This window comes from Gossypium hirsutum, chromosome D07 (genome assembly GCF_007990345.1).
Source record: "Gossypium hirsutum isolate 1008001.06 chromosome D07, Gossypium_hirsutum_v2.1, whole genome shotgun sequence".
Lineage (NCBI taxonomy): Eukaryota > Viridiplantae > Streptophyta > Magnoliopsida > Malvales > Malvaceae > Gossypium > Gossypium hirsutum.
In genome coordinates this window covers 25,655,059-25,669,977 of record NC_053443.1, presented here as the reverse complement: position 1 = coordinate 25,669,977, position 14,919 = coordinate 25,655,059, and positions in this window count along the sequence as shown.

Here is a 14,919-nt window from a genome sequence, read left to right as displayed (position 1 = left end):
ATTAATAATCAATATGTATATTTTTTCTTTTTTTGTTTGGATAAAAAAGAAATAATTCAGCAAATCAAACAAAAAGCATAGTTAGACAATTAATCATATTAAATCTCGACAAAACGAGAGTCAATAAAAAGGGAAAAAGTCTCAACAAAAAAAAAGAGTTATGGGTTAACTTTCATGGGTAATCAAGAACTGATGTGTTAGGCTCAATGGGGTTCACTAAGGGTTAATTACAAAGGTAGGCTGTTGATGGGATAAATGGGTTAAAACATATGTGTCTTTATCATCTCAGTATATCAAATCAAAGGTGTGGTCTCGACATGTATAATCGAAGTAAGTTCTAGAATAACAAAGCAAATTGGCATACTCATAACCAATAATAAAATAAACAAGAAAAATATATGCTCTAAAGGCTCAAAATCTCACAAAAAATCATGGTTTTTGATGTTAAACTTGTAAATTTAAAATTTAAAGATAATACCTCAATTTAGGGAAATAACCTAAAATTTTTAATTTTGAAAATAAACTTATCATGTTTGATTCTCTCATGTCTTAAAGTTTAAATCAACCAATGCACAAATATCTAAATATTAATCCAAAACACATCAACAAAAATCCCAAATCAATAAAAAATCATTTTAATGGAAGTATGAGAAAATTACTTAAACATAAAATTTAATTCAGGGATTTTCTAATAATTATATAAATAACCTCCCCACACTTAAGATGTACATTGTCCTCAATGTACAAACATGTATAATCATATTATATGCAGAATATCATAAGAGAGTGAGAAAACTGAAACAGGCCTAATATTAGATGAAATCGCCAAAATGGTGAAAAGCAAAATTGTAGACAAATCTAAATGTAGTGCATGACTCCGAGCAAACTAATGAGAAAATAAACACAAATAGTGAAGAAGATTAAGAGGTTACAAACTCAATTAGAAACAACTATAAAAATAAAAACATAGTTCAAAAGATTAAAAAGATGATAGAAGTCTAAAAATAAAAACAACTAAAAACAGAAATAAAAAGAAAAAGAAAACTAAAAAGAAAACAAATAAACTCAATGATCTTCATCATCGGAGGCATCGGTGTCGTGAGGTGCTGGCGCTGAAGAGGATATATGGAGATGTTGACAGATCTGCTGCAAAGTTGCGTCAATGCTGTCCAACCTTTGAAAGTAATGCTGCTAGAAGTGAGTGAATCGCTCGGAGAGTCCCCTAAGGTAGCAGCAGAAGAAACAGTACGCTGACTCGAAGATAGGGATGAGGTGGATCCTCGTGGTGGAAGGGGACATCATCAGTGAAGTGCTTGGGTTCATTTTGAGGGTCAGAATGAGATAGTTGGTACTAAGTAGGACTCATTCCACAAAATCGCTCGATCATCCTCATGCTCGATAATCCCTACGGGGACATCTGGCTTACTAGTGTAAGTAAGGAGAACTATTTCGGTGTGTCGAGGAGACCGAAGTTTCGAGTGAGTCGAGTCACATGAGGGCCTAAACATATAGGACCCTTCCTACTGCGTTTTGTCTGATGGCGAAAGGTGAGAGCGATGAAGTAGGCTAAATCGAAAATGCGCTGCGTGGCCATGCTCCATAAGAAATACTCATTAGTGGAACCGACGACTACGCTGCTCTCTCTCGTACCAGTCAATGTGTGAACCAGGATGGCATGAATACATCTCAAAGCTGAAGGAAGAAAATTCGCCTTCAAGCGACTTGCGTTATAAGGAGTCGTGCTCGCCGTGAGGTCTACCCAACAAAGAGATGGCGAGTAATGGATGTGCCGATATAATCTGAGGAAGCTCTCGGTACTCATGAACTTGGCAGTGTAGTGTCCCAATGCCACTTCGAACTTTGGCACACTCATATGTCACGACATGCCACCAAGTCTGAAAGTGATGGTGCCCAACTTGTCATGGGTTGTCATCCCTGCTGAAGGATAAATATAGAATAGAAATCCGCAGTCAGCTCCATGTATGTGGACTTGATGATAGAGAAAAATTAGTCCCACGGGGCTATAGCAATGATGACGCAGACATGATCAGCTAACTGGACCTGCTCCAAAGTAGCCCAATCAATACATCAGCCTAAGCCGACTAGCCTTGGTCGAAGAAGCTAATATAAATCCTCATGGGGACCCAGTAGAAATTAGAGATACGGATGGCATGCATCAATAGAAGCGCTCGAGGAGGAGGTCGCACCTAGAGTCTTCTGTTTTTCCGAAGCGAGGACGTCGACCTTAGATTTGTTACGTGTGTTCGTCATGATCAATCTACAAAAAGAGATGACCAGCTATTAACACCAAATGAAGCAAATAGACAAACCAATCATAATAGAGACAATCTAATAACGCATGCAATAATCGAAATCAATTAGCAACAACTCGATTAAAGAAAATAAATCGACAACGAGAATAAAAATAATAATCCTAAAAGAATCCAAAAGAAATACGAATAATCAATAATAGTAATAATAAAATACGTAAATAATAAATAAAAATAATACTAATAAAAATAAAAATACAAACTAAAAATAATGAGTAAACATGTTATCGCAAACAGATTTCACTATGACTTTCACTATGACTAAGTGAATTAAAAAAATGACAATAATTATAATAATAATCATCAAAATAGTAACACAAATAATACTAATTAATCAAAAGAAAGGTAGCAAGAATAATAAAACTAAACCAATACTAATAAAATTACTAAATGGAATAAATAAATGAAATAAAACTAAAAAGAAGTAGAAGAATAACATAAATAAATTAAAAAATAAATAGAAAAAATAGAAAAATAGTAAATATAAAAAATAAAATATAAAAAATAAACTAAACGGGGAAAAAGAAAACCGATTGAGGGACGGTGGTGGTGGCCAAAGATGCGGTTGGCAACAATGAGGTTGGGGCTTTGGAGAGGGGAAAAGAGAAATGGGAAAAGGGCATGCAAAAGTGGGAGTGTAGTCGAATCGGTTGGAGATGGGGGATGGTTGCGGTGGTCGTGGGGGTTGGCAGATCGGGCGAGGGGGACGGTTGCAACTTGTCGAAGGGGGAAGGGAATAGGGAGGCCCGAGGAGGTGAGGAAGGGAGGAGGAGGGTTCGATTAGGTTGGGGTTTGGGTCATCGGTGAAGGAAACAAGGGGAAAGAGGAGAGGAAAAAGAGAAAGGGCGTGGGGGCTCGAAGGATGAGGAGAGGGGGAAGAAAGGAGAAAAGAGGGAGAGGGCATGGGGGTGGTGGTGCAACAGAGTAGTGGTCGATCTTGCGAGGAGGAAGGATGGTCAGGGTTGGTCGGAGTTGCAAGGGAAGTTCAACAGCAGCTAGGCTGTTGGGGGTGGAAAAAAGAAAAAGTAAAAGAAATGGGGATTAGGGTTTGGCGTTAAAAGGGTGACGTGATCATGTAAGGCCCGTGTTGGGCCACACGGCTTTGTCACACACCCGAGTGGTTCTTTTTTAGCCCATATGATGTTCAAAAAATGAGCCCAATCTTCACACGGCCTCAGACACATCCATGTGTCCAAGTCGTGTGTGATATCCTTCACTTTTCCCACGCCCATGTGAAATCACACATATCCGTGTCTCTTTACCCGTGTAACTCTCTGACTTGGAATTAAATTGAAAAAATTAGCTCTAGGGTTCACACGGCCTAGGACACGCCCGTGTGTCCAAGCTGTGTAGACCATTTTAGGTCATGTAACCTTCAAATTTTTTAAAATTAAGTCCTATGACTCACACGGCCAAGGAGACGCCGGTGTGTCCAGGCCGTGTGGGACACATGGCCATGTCGCTAGGCCGTGTAACTCACTGTTAATCGCTACTTTATGCACATAGCTTGGGACACGCCCGTTTGTCCAATCTATGTAGGTTACACGACTATATCACAAAGTTGTGTGATGCACTAACGATTACCCTATTTCACACACGACTTGGGACACGCCCGTGTGTCCAGGCCGTGTGTGTCAAAATTTTTTTTTAAGATTTTAAATTAGCATGCAATGGAATTAAAATAATTAGAAAAACTTAAACATTCGGGTTGCCTTCCGATGAGTGTTTATTTAAAGTCTAATCTCGACTTACCTTGTGCATGATTAAGGTGGTTGCCGAAGCCAAAGCTCCTCTCTATCATTTCTAAAATCGTTACAACAATAAAATTTGAGTCGATGTCCAATTACCTTGAATGTGCCATATACTGGATGTGTTACCTCTATCGTACTGTATGGGAAAATGGTTTGTACCACGAATGGACCTGGCCATCTTGATTTCAGATTTTTGGGAAACAATTTGAGCTTGGAATTGTATAATAGGACGTGATCCTCAACTGTGAATTGTTTGGGCTACTTCAAACGAGTGTCGTGGCGTCGCTTTGTTGCTTCTTTCTATAGTCTCCAATTCTTGTAAGCATTAGCTCGTCAGTTATCTAACTCATTTAGTTGCATCAATCTTTTCTCACCTGCAAGTTTCAGGTCGTAGTTTAGAAATTTTATTGCCCAAAATTCTTTGTGTTCAAGTTCAAGCAGTAAATGACAACTCTTTCCATATACAAGTTTGCAAGGAGATGTTCTTATGGGTGTTTTGTATACAGTCCTATAAGCCCATAAAGCGTCATCTAGTTTTAACGCCCAATCCTTTCTATTTGACTCTATAGTTTTTTCTAGGATGTGTTTGAGTTCTCGATTTGCAACTTCAACTTGCCCACTAGTTTGAAGGTGATAAGGGGTAGATGTTCTATGACGCACCCCCTACTTCTTAAAGACCTTATCAAATTGAGCGTTACAAAAATGTTTACCCCTATCACTAATAATCACTCTAGGTGTTCCAAATTGAGAAAATAGCTTCTTCAGAAATCAAACTACCACTCTAGCATCATTAGTAGGTAAAGCTTGAGCTTCTACCCATTTTGACATATAATCAACTGCTACTAGTATGTATTTATTACCAAAAGAGCTAGGAAATGGTCCCATGAAATCAGTGCCCCAAACGTTTAAAATTTCACATGAGAGCATATAAGTTTGAGGCATTTCATCACTATTAGAAATATTACCTATTCTCTGGCATCTATCACAAGAAGCAACATACCTGTTAGTGTCCTTAAATAGTATGGGCCAATAAAAACCTGATTCAAGTGTTTTATGTGTTGTCCTAATCCCAGTGTAATGTCCTCCTGTCAGTCCTGAGTCGTAGTGTTCCAAGATTTTATTCACTTTTGATTTTGTAACACACCTTCGAATTGCTTGATCTACACATATACGAAAAAGAAAAGGGTCCTCCCAAAAATAATTTTTCACGTCAGCAAAGAATTACTTTTTTATGATGCATCAACCCTTTTGGTAGGATGTTAGCAATCAAGTAATTCGCGATATCTACAAACCAATGGACTTTAGAATCGGTTATAACCAAGACTTGTTCCTCAGGAAATGAGTCATTTATCTCATTCTCATTAAGCTCCTTGAGATAGGGATTCTCTAGTCTTGAAAGGTGATTTGTTGCAAGATTTTTAGCCCCCTTCTTATCTTGGATTTCTAAATCAAACTCCTGCAATAATAAAATCCACCTTATAAGTCGAGGTTTTGCATCCGATTTAGTTAGACGATAGCGAAGAGTGGAATGGTTAATGTAAACTACTTTAAACAATATTAAATATGGTCTAAATTTATCGAATGTAAAAACCACAGCTAGCAATTCTTTTTTTGTAGTAGTGTAATTTTTTTGTGCATCTGTCAAAGTCTTGCTAGCATAATAGATTAGGTGAAAATGCTTGTCTATTCGCTGTCCAAGAACTGCACCTACTGCAAAACCACTCACATCACACATTATTTCAAAGGGTAAATTCCAATCAGGTGCAACCACAACTGGGGCATTAATTGATTATTCCTTAAGAGTATTAAATGCTTCTTAGCATTCCTGACTAAATTTTATTGGCACATCTTTTTCTAGCAAAATAGTTAAGGGCTTAGCTATTTTAGAAAACTCTTTGATAAACCTTCTGTAGAACCCAACATAGCCTAAAAAGCTTCAAATAGCCTTAACTAAACTAGGGGGAGATACTTTTTTTATGGTTTCAATTTTCGCCATATCAACCTCAATCTCTTTACCAGTGTAACACCCTTAACCTGTATCCGTCTCCAAAATAGGATTACAAAGCATTGCCGAAAGTTTACAACTCAAAATAATAAAATATTCAAAAGACTTAAATCGTAACATCATTCATATAAAAATCAATCAATCTCATGCATATAGTCCCTTATATGAGCTCTCAAGGCCCTAAAAACACATTAGAAACGAATCAGGACTAAATAAAAAATATATAAAATATTTAGGGAAAAGTTAAAAATTTACATAATGTACGGGTCGCATGCCTGTGTGTCAGGCCATGTGAGAATTCGAAGTAGGGACACACGGTCGTATCCCAGCCCGTGTAACTCTCTGACTTGGGTCACAAGGCCAAGCCACACGCTTGAGTGCCAGGCCGTGTAACTCTCAAAATGCAACCATCAAAAATCTACAAGGTACACACAGACGTCTCGCATGGCCATGTGTCACACACGTATGAGACACACGCCCATGTAGACGAAAAATAGGCTATTTTCAAGCCATTTTCCTCACCCAAAACTTATCCACTTATGTAACACCCCTATCCCGTGACCGTCGCCGGAATAGGTAAGGGGCATTACCGGGCTTGTAACTCATGTCAGAACTGTAAAATTTTGAACTTTTTCTTGAAATAAAGGTCATTCATTTAGATAAGTACTAAGCACGGCCAGGGATAAAATTTAAACTTCTCCAAGTAAACATTCAAAAGATGCCATTTTCGCATGGCTTATATACATTAACCAAAATATTCTTCCGCCACTAGTCTATTTTATACATGCCATAAGATAATCCAAAACATAGCAGTACCAAACAGTGGATAGTGATAGTGTGACTAGTTGCTGACGATCCCCGAGCCTGTAGCTTCGCAATGAGATCTATAAAACAGAGGAAACAGAGTAAACGGAGTAAGCATTACAATGCTTAGTAAGTTTTAAGCAGTGTCAACAGATAACAATCAAATTATAACATAGTTGTTCGTATTTTTATTTCACTCTTCCTTCGGGCATACCATCCCTTTACCGAATATGCACATCTCATCATATACAATAGGCAGATAAACTTTCACATAAAACTGAGCTCATGTGACATAGATATATCGTATGATTTCACATAACCTCTCACACTGATCCGATGTCACATAATCATAGGAATAGTCTCATAGATTGCTCTCGTATGCATCACATAACTACCTTATGATTTAGTGCAAATCAAGCTCACATATAAACTTGGAGTACATACCTGTTTAACCTTTCGCATTGAATATATTTATAAGCAATTCTTATTACGAAGTCTTACCCGGACATAATCTCCACACGAAGTTATCGGGTCTTACCCGGACAAAATCCCCACACGTAGTCATCGGGTCTTTAGAGCTCGGATATAGTACGAGCACGAAGCTTACGGACATTAATCAGTGATAATATTCTCGCATAAAGCCTGCGGGGTTTTAACCCGGATATAGTACTGACACAAATGCCCTTCGGGACTTATCACATTTATACACTTTCACATCCATCACGTTGGCCACTCGGCCCTGTCACATATATACACTTTCACATTCATCACATCGGCCATTAGGCCTTATCACATATATACACTTTCACATTCATCACATCGGCCATTAGGCCTTATCACATATATATAGGCCATTAGGCCTTATCACATATATATACACTTTCACATTCATCACATCGGCCATATATACACATTCACATTCATCACATCGGCCATTAGGCCTTATCACATATATATACACTTTCACATTCATCACATCGGCCATTAGGCCTTATCACATATATACACTTTCACATTCATCACATCGGCCATTAGGCCTTATCACATATATATACACTTTCACATTCATCACATCGGCCATTAGGCCTTATCACATATATACACTTTCATATTCATCACATCGGCCATTAGGCCTTATCACATATATATACACTTTCACATTCATCACATCGGCCATTAGGCCTTATCACATATATATACACTTTCACATTCATCACATCGGCCATATATACACATTCACATTCATCACATCGGCCATTAGGCCTTATCACATATATATACACTTTCACATTCATCACATCGGCCATTAGGCCTTATCACATATATACACTTTCACATTCATCACATCGGCCATTAGGCCTTATCACATATATACACTTTCACATTCATCACATCGGCCATTAGGCCTTATCACATATATATACACTTTCACATTCATCACATCGGCCATTAGGCCTTATCACATATATACACTTTCATATTCATCACATCGGCCATTAGGCCTTATCACATATATATACACTTTCACATTCATCACATCGGCCATTAGGCCTTATCACATATATACACTTTCACATTCATCACATAGGCCATTACGCCATACTATCATTTCATATTCGAATACTCATAAACTTACAATATCACGATTTAGAATTCAAGTATGGGTTTAATCAATAGCTTATGAGCAACTAAAACAAGTTTATCAAGGTTCACAACATAATCTCAAATTCAGCACAAGCTATTTTTCCTGAGCAATAGTCACTAAATTATTTATAACTGGAGCTACAAAACTCCAAATCACTTTCCGTTAATTTTTCCTGAATATAGACTCGTATATATTCCATCCATAAAATTTCCAGAATTTTAGGTTTGGCCAATCAATACCAGATTTTTCTTAAAGTTTCCCCTGTTTCACTGTTTGACTAATCTGACCACTCTTCACTACGAATCAAATTTCTCATTTTACAGAATTAAAAATGTGTTGTATTTGATTTCATTTGAAACTAGACTCATTAAGGAGTCTAAGCATATAAATGTTATCTTATAACCATTGTTTTACAATTTATAATGATTTTCTAAAAACAGAACAGGGGATTTCGGAGTCATTCTGACACCGTCTCACACAACTTTAAATATCTCATTATCGGAAATTCATTTGCTTACACGGTTTCTTTTATAAGAAACTAGACTCATTAAGCTTTAATTTCATGTCTCATTCAGCCTCTAATTCAAGTCCATAAATTTATGGTGATTTTCTAAAGTCACGTTACTGCTGCTGTCCGAAGCAGACTATTTCAAATTACCCTTAAATTCCCAAGCTCAAACACTTAAGAACTTACCATTTGAGCTTAGAACATATCATGGCCACATCATATCTTATTAAATCAACTCATCATGTCCTATTATAATTGAATTTACTCAACGTTTAAACACTTAAAACTTACCTCGGATGTGGTCGAACAATTTCGGCGGCTATTCGATCACTTTTTCCCTTCCCTTATCCAACTTTGGTCTTCTAAGCTCTTGAGCTTAATTTAACAAATAAATTGATTTAATCATTTGAGAATCAAAAGAGGAACTCAAGGTACTTAGCCCATATATATATACATTAGACATTAAAGTCACATACATATGAAATCATAAATCAATTCAACATATTAGCCCACACTCTCTTTTAGCCGATTGTCTAAGCCAAGATAAAAGCATCAATATGCTTGCCTCTAGCCGAATACATGCAACACCAATCTTCTTCCTATGGCCGAATATGCATATCTATGTTGAGGCCGATTATATGCTTAATACTTCCTACAAGTATAGTTACTTGTATTGCTTATATATCATTTTGTTTCAAGTTCAAAACTCGGCTAATACGCATATATACACTAGTAATCAAATACTAACATTTTGCACTTCACCTTACTACCATTTTACATCTACTTTCTACCATGGCCGAATGCATCAAGACACCATACCATTCAATTTTGGTCATGGGTTACACAAAGAACTTAATGTCTAACTCAAAAATGCCAAAAAGAAAATCCAAGAGTCATCAATCACCATCACATGTATCATTACAAAGCTTTACACTTAGCATGCAAATGACATCAACACAAATCCACCTTAGCCGAAACTTAACTCATCTTCATGCCTCATCACCACAACATCAAACATCAACCAAGAAGACAACACCCATGGCCGAATATCATCTCCATCTCATAGCAAAGATTTAAACCATGGGCTAGGTAGAACTCAAACTAACAACTAAAAACATGCATGAATCTCAAGGACAACATCAAACATACCTTAGTCTAGCAAACCACCATAGCCGATTTTCTCAAGCTCTTCCCTTTCCTTTCTTTCCTCTATTCGGCCAAAGATGTTCAAGAACGAACACTTTTTTTTTTGTTTTCTTTCTTCAATTCACGGCAAAGGGGGGGGAAACACGGATGAGACAATTTTTTTCATCATCATTTACCTTTCCATTATTATTTTATTACCCATACTCCTTATTTTATTTTATTGTTTCCTCCCATGATGCACCAACACAACATGTCTATGACATGTTTTGCCCATCACCCTTTGTCCATCCTAATGTCATGGCCGGCCACTACTAGATGGGGGGGAAAAATTGACATGCAAGTCCCCCCTTTTTCAACATGCACTAATAGGTCCTTATGTTTTGATCTATCACATTTCAAAAATGTCACACATAAGTCCTATTGACTAAATTCACATGAAATTTACTAAATCGAAGCTTAAAATTTTCACACATTTATTTTAGACAATAAATATCATATTCAAATAATTTGGTGACTCGGTTTAGCGGTCCCGAAACCGCTTTCCGACTAGGGTCAAATTAGGGGTGTCACAACTCTCCCTCCTTTAGGGATTTTCGTCCCCGAAAATTTCCACCGATGCATAGTTTAGGATAACGTCCTCTTATTGAATTATATTCATATAAACATTAGCTCATCGATAGCAATTGTAATTCATTATTGATTTCGCATCGATCTATAAAATCATTTTCTTATCTTAAAACAAATACATAAACATTTCTACAAGTATGCACAAATATCTCATTTTCTTGATTTCATAAGCAATAATCACTTAACTTAATTCACAAATGCATTTCAAACACATATTAAGCACATATTAACATGTATAATTCACATCATCAACCCACATATTTGTAACCCACATTTTCATTCATGAATAAGCTGTAACCTAACCGAAAGTACACATATACTCAAACATCCCAATAAATATCCTTTATAACTTTATCACATCTCAATATTCAACTTAACTCATTTCCAAAAGAAAAGTCAACTTCCATGTACCTGAACATTTAGTTCATTTAGCACATTCAATCATAGTTAACGTTACCCGTATACAGTCAAATAGGCATAAAGCCTAATATAATACACTGGCATGAGATTTATTCTAGCGTATAACTCGTATATCCAAAATTATCAACATTCATCAAAATTCTTTCAAACTTTCGAATGTCGAAACTTAATCAAAATAATTTCTTGAACAAGATTAACAAAATAGTGTCCATTCAGCAATAGTACATATAGCTCTTACAATGCCATATCCTAGATATGGTCTTACATATTCTCACATATCGAGCCGATGCCATGTCCCAGACATGGTCTTACACACTATCTCAAATCAATGCCTTCGTCCCAAACGAGGTCTTACATGAATTCCACTTCACACACTTAGTGCCCACTGACCGATCTCGCACTCATAGTGCTCGGTTAAAGGAATTCGCACACACACAGTGCCTCTAATTATTCACATACATAGTGCTCTTATTCATTCGTTAATACACATTGATATGACTTAACCAAGTCTATAAACATCATGTATGTACACTTTTAAACATATCATCTCATTTAAATTTGAATTTGTATAGTAATGAGCACTTAAAATTTGCTCAAATTACTGGCACGAAGCCTACTAGGCACGAAGGCCCGAATGCACGTCACCAGCATGATTACTCTTCGGGACCTAGCCCGGATATAACACCAGCACGAATGCTCTTCGAGGGTTAGCACGGATATATTACTAGCATGAATGCTCTTCGGAACTTAGCCCGGATACATCACTAGCACGAATGCTCCTCGGGACTTAGCCCGGATATATCACTAGCACGAATGCTCCTCGGGACTTAGCCCGGATATATCACTAGCACGAATGCTCCTCGGGACTTAGCCCGGATATATCACTAGCACAAATGCTCCTCGGGACTTAGCCCGGATATATCACTAGCACGAATGCTCCTCGGGACTTAGCCCGGATATATCACTCTCAATTCTCATGTACATATACACATATAGCAATACACATTAGTATATCATTTACATTACTTGAATGCAAACACAACATGCTTATCGACCATTCAACTTCCAGTTCCATAGCCACATACAAAAATCACATTTATAGTCATAACACTCTTTCAAAATTGCATCACTTATACCCTTATAATTCAATCCAAATCGAAATTCAAATACGAGTACATGATACGTACCTGATCAACTTAATAATTTAGGCATATCTAAGTGAAGTTATATCGCAAATTCTCATAGTCAGAAGCTTGCTACAGCTCGATCGGGATCAAGATTCATTGCAATACAGCAAACACATTTTAATAGCCAAAAATCATCACACTATCATTTTATCACTTTATGGCATGTATAAATAGACTCACGCTTGCTACGTTAGTCCTAGAATCGACTAAATCGTAGCTCTGATACCAATAAAATGTAACACCCCTATCCCGTGACCGTCGCCAGAATAGGTAAGGGGCATTACCGGGCTTGTAACTCATGTCAGAACCGTAAAATTTTGAACTTTTTCTTGAAATAAAGGTCATTCATTTAGATAAGTACTAAGCACGGCCAGGGATAAAATTTAAACTTCTCTAAGTAAACATTCAAAAGATGCTATTTTCGCATGGCTTATATACATTAACCAAAATATTCTTCCGCCATTAGTCTATTTTATACATGCCATAAGATAATCCAAAACATAGCAGTACCAAACAGTGGATAGTGATAGTGTGACTAGTTGCTGACGATCCCCGAGCCTGTAGCTTCGCAATGAGATCTATAAAACAGAGGAAACAGAGTAAACGGAGTAAGCATTACAATGCTTAGTAAGTTTTAAGCAGTGTCAACAGATAACAATCAAATTGTAACATAGTTGTTCGTATTTTTATTTCACTCTTCCTTCGGGCATACCATCCCTTTACCGAATATGCACATCTCATCATATACAATAGGCAGATAAACTTTCACATAAAACTGAGCTCATGTGACATAGATATATCGTATGATTTCACATAACCTCTCACACTGATCCGATGTCACATAATCATAGGAATAGTCTCATAGATTGCTCTTGTATGCATCACATAACTACCTTATGATTTAGTGCAAATCAAGCTCACATATAAACTTGGAGTACATACCTGTTTAACCTTTCGCATTGAATATATTTATAAGCAATTCTTATTACGAAGTCTTACCCGGACATAATCTCCACACGAAGTTATCGGGTCTTACCCGGACAAAATCCCCACACGTAGTCATCGGGTCTTTAGAGCTCGGATATAGTACGAGCACGAAGCTTACGGACATTAATCAGTGATAATATTCTCGCATAAAGCCTGCGGGGTTTTAACCCGGATATAGTACTGACACAAATGCCCTTCGGGACTTATCACATTTATACACTTTCACATCCATCACGTTGGCCACTCGGCCCTGTCACATATATACACTTTCACATTCATCACATCGGCCATTAGGCCTTATCACATATATACACTTTCACATTCATCACATCGACCATTAGGCCTTATCACATATATATACACTTTCACATTCATCACATCGGCCATTAGGCCTTATCACATATATATACACTTTCACATTCATCACATCGGCCATATATACACTTTCACATTCATCACATCGGCCATTAGGCCTTATCACATATATATACACTTTCACATTCATCACATCGGCCATTAGGCCTTATCACATATATACACTTTCACATTCATCACATCGGCCATTAGGCCTTATCACATATATATACACTTTCACATTCATCACATCGGCCATTAGGCCTTATCACATATATACACTTTCATATTCATCACATCGGCCATTAGGCCTTATCACATATATATACACTTTCACATTCATCACATCGGCCATTACGCCATACTATCATTTCATATTCGAATACTCATAAACTTACAATATCACGATTTAGAATTCAAGTATGGGTTTAATCAATAGCTTATGAGCAACTAAAACAAGTTTATCAAGGTTCACAACATAATCTCAAATTCAGCACAAGCTATTTTCCTGAGCAATAGTCACTAAATTATTTATAACTGGAGCTACAAAACTCCAAATCACTTTCCGTTAATTTTTCCTGAATATAGACTCGTATATCTTCCATCCATAAAATTTCCAGAATTTTAGGTTTGGCCAATCAATACCAGAGTTTTCTTAAAATTTCCCCTATTTCACTGTTTGACTAATCTGACCACTCTTCACTACGAATCAAATTTCTCATTTTACAGAATTCAAAATGTGTTGTATTTGATTTAATTTGAAACTAGACTCATTAAGGAGTCTAAGCATATAAATTTTATCTTATAACCATTTTTGTACAATTTATAATGATTTTCTAAAAACAGAACAGGGGATTTCAGAGTCATTCCGACACCATCTCACACAACTTTAAATATCTCATTATCGGAAATTCCTTTGCTTACACGGTTTCTTTTATAAGAAACTAGACTCATTAAGCTTTAATTTCATGTCTCATTCAGCCTCTAATTCAAGTCCATAAATTTATGGTGATTTCTAAAGTCACGTTACTGCTGCTGTCCGAAGCAGACTATTTCAAATTACCCTTAAATTCCCAAGCTCAAACACTTAAGAACTTACCATTTGAGCTTAGAACATATCATGGCCACATCATATCTTATTAAATCAACTCATCA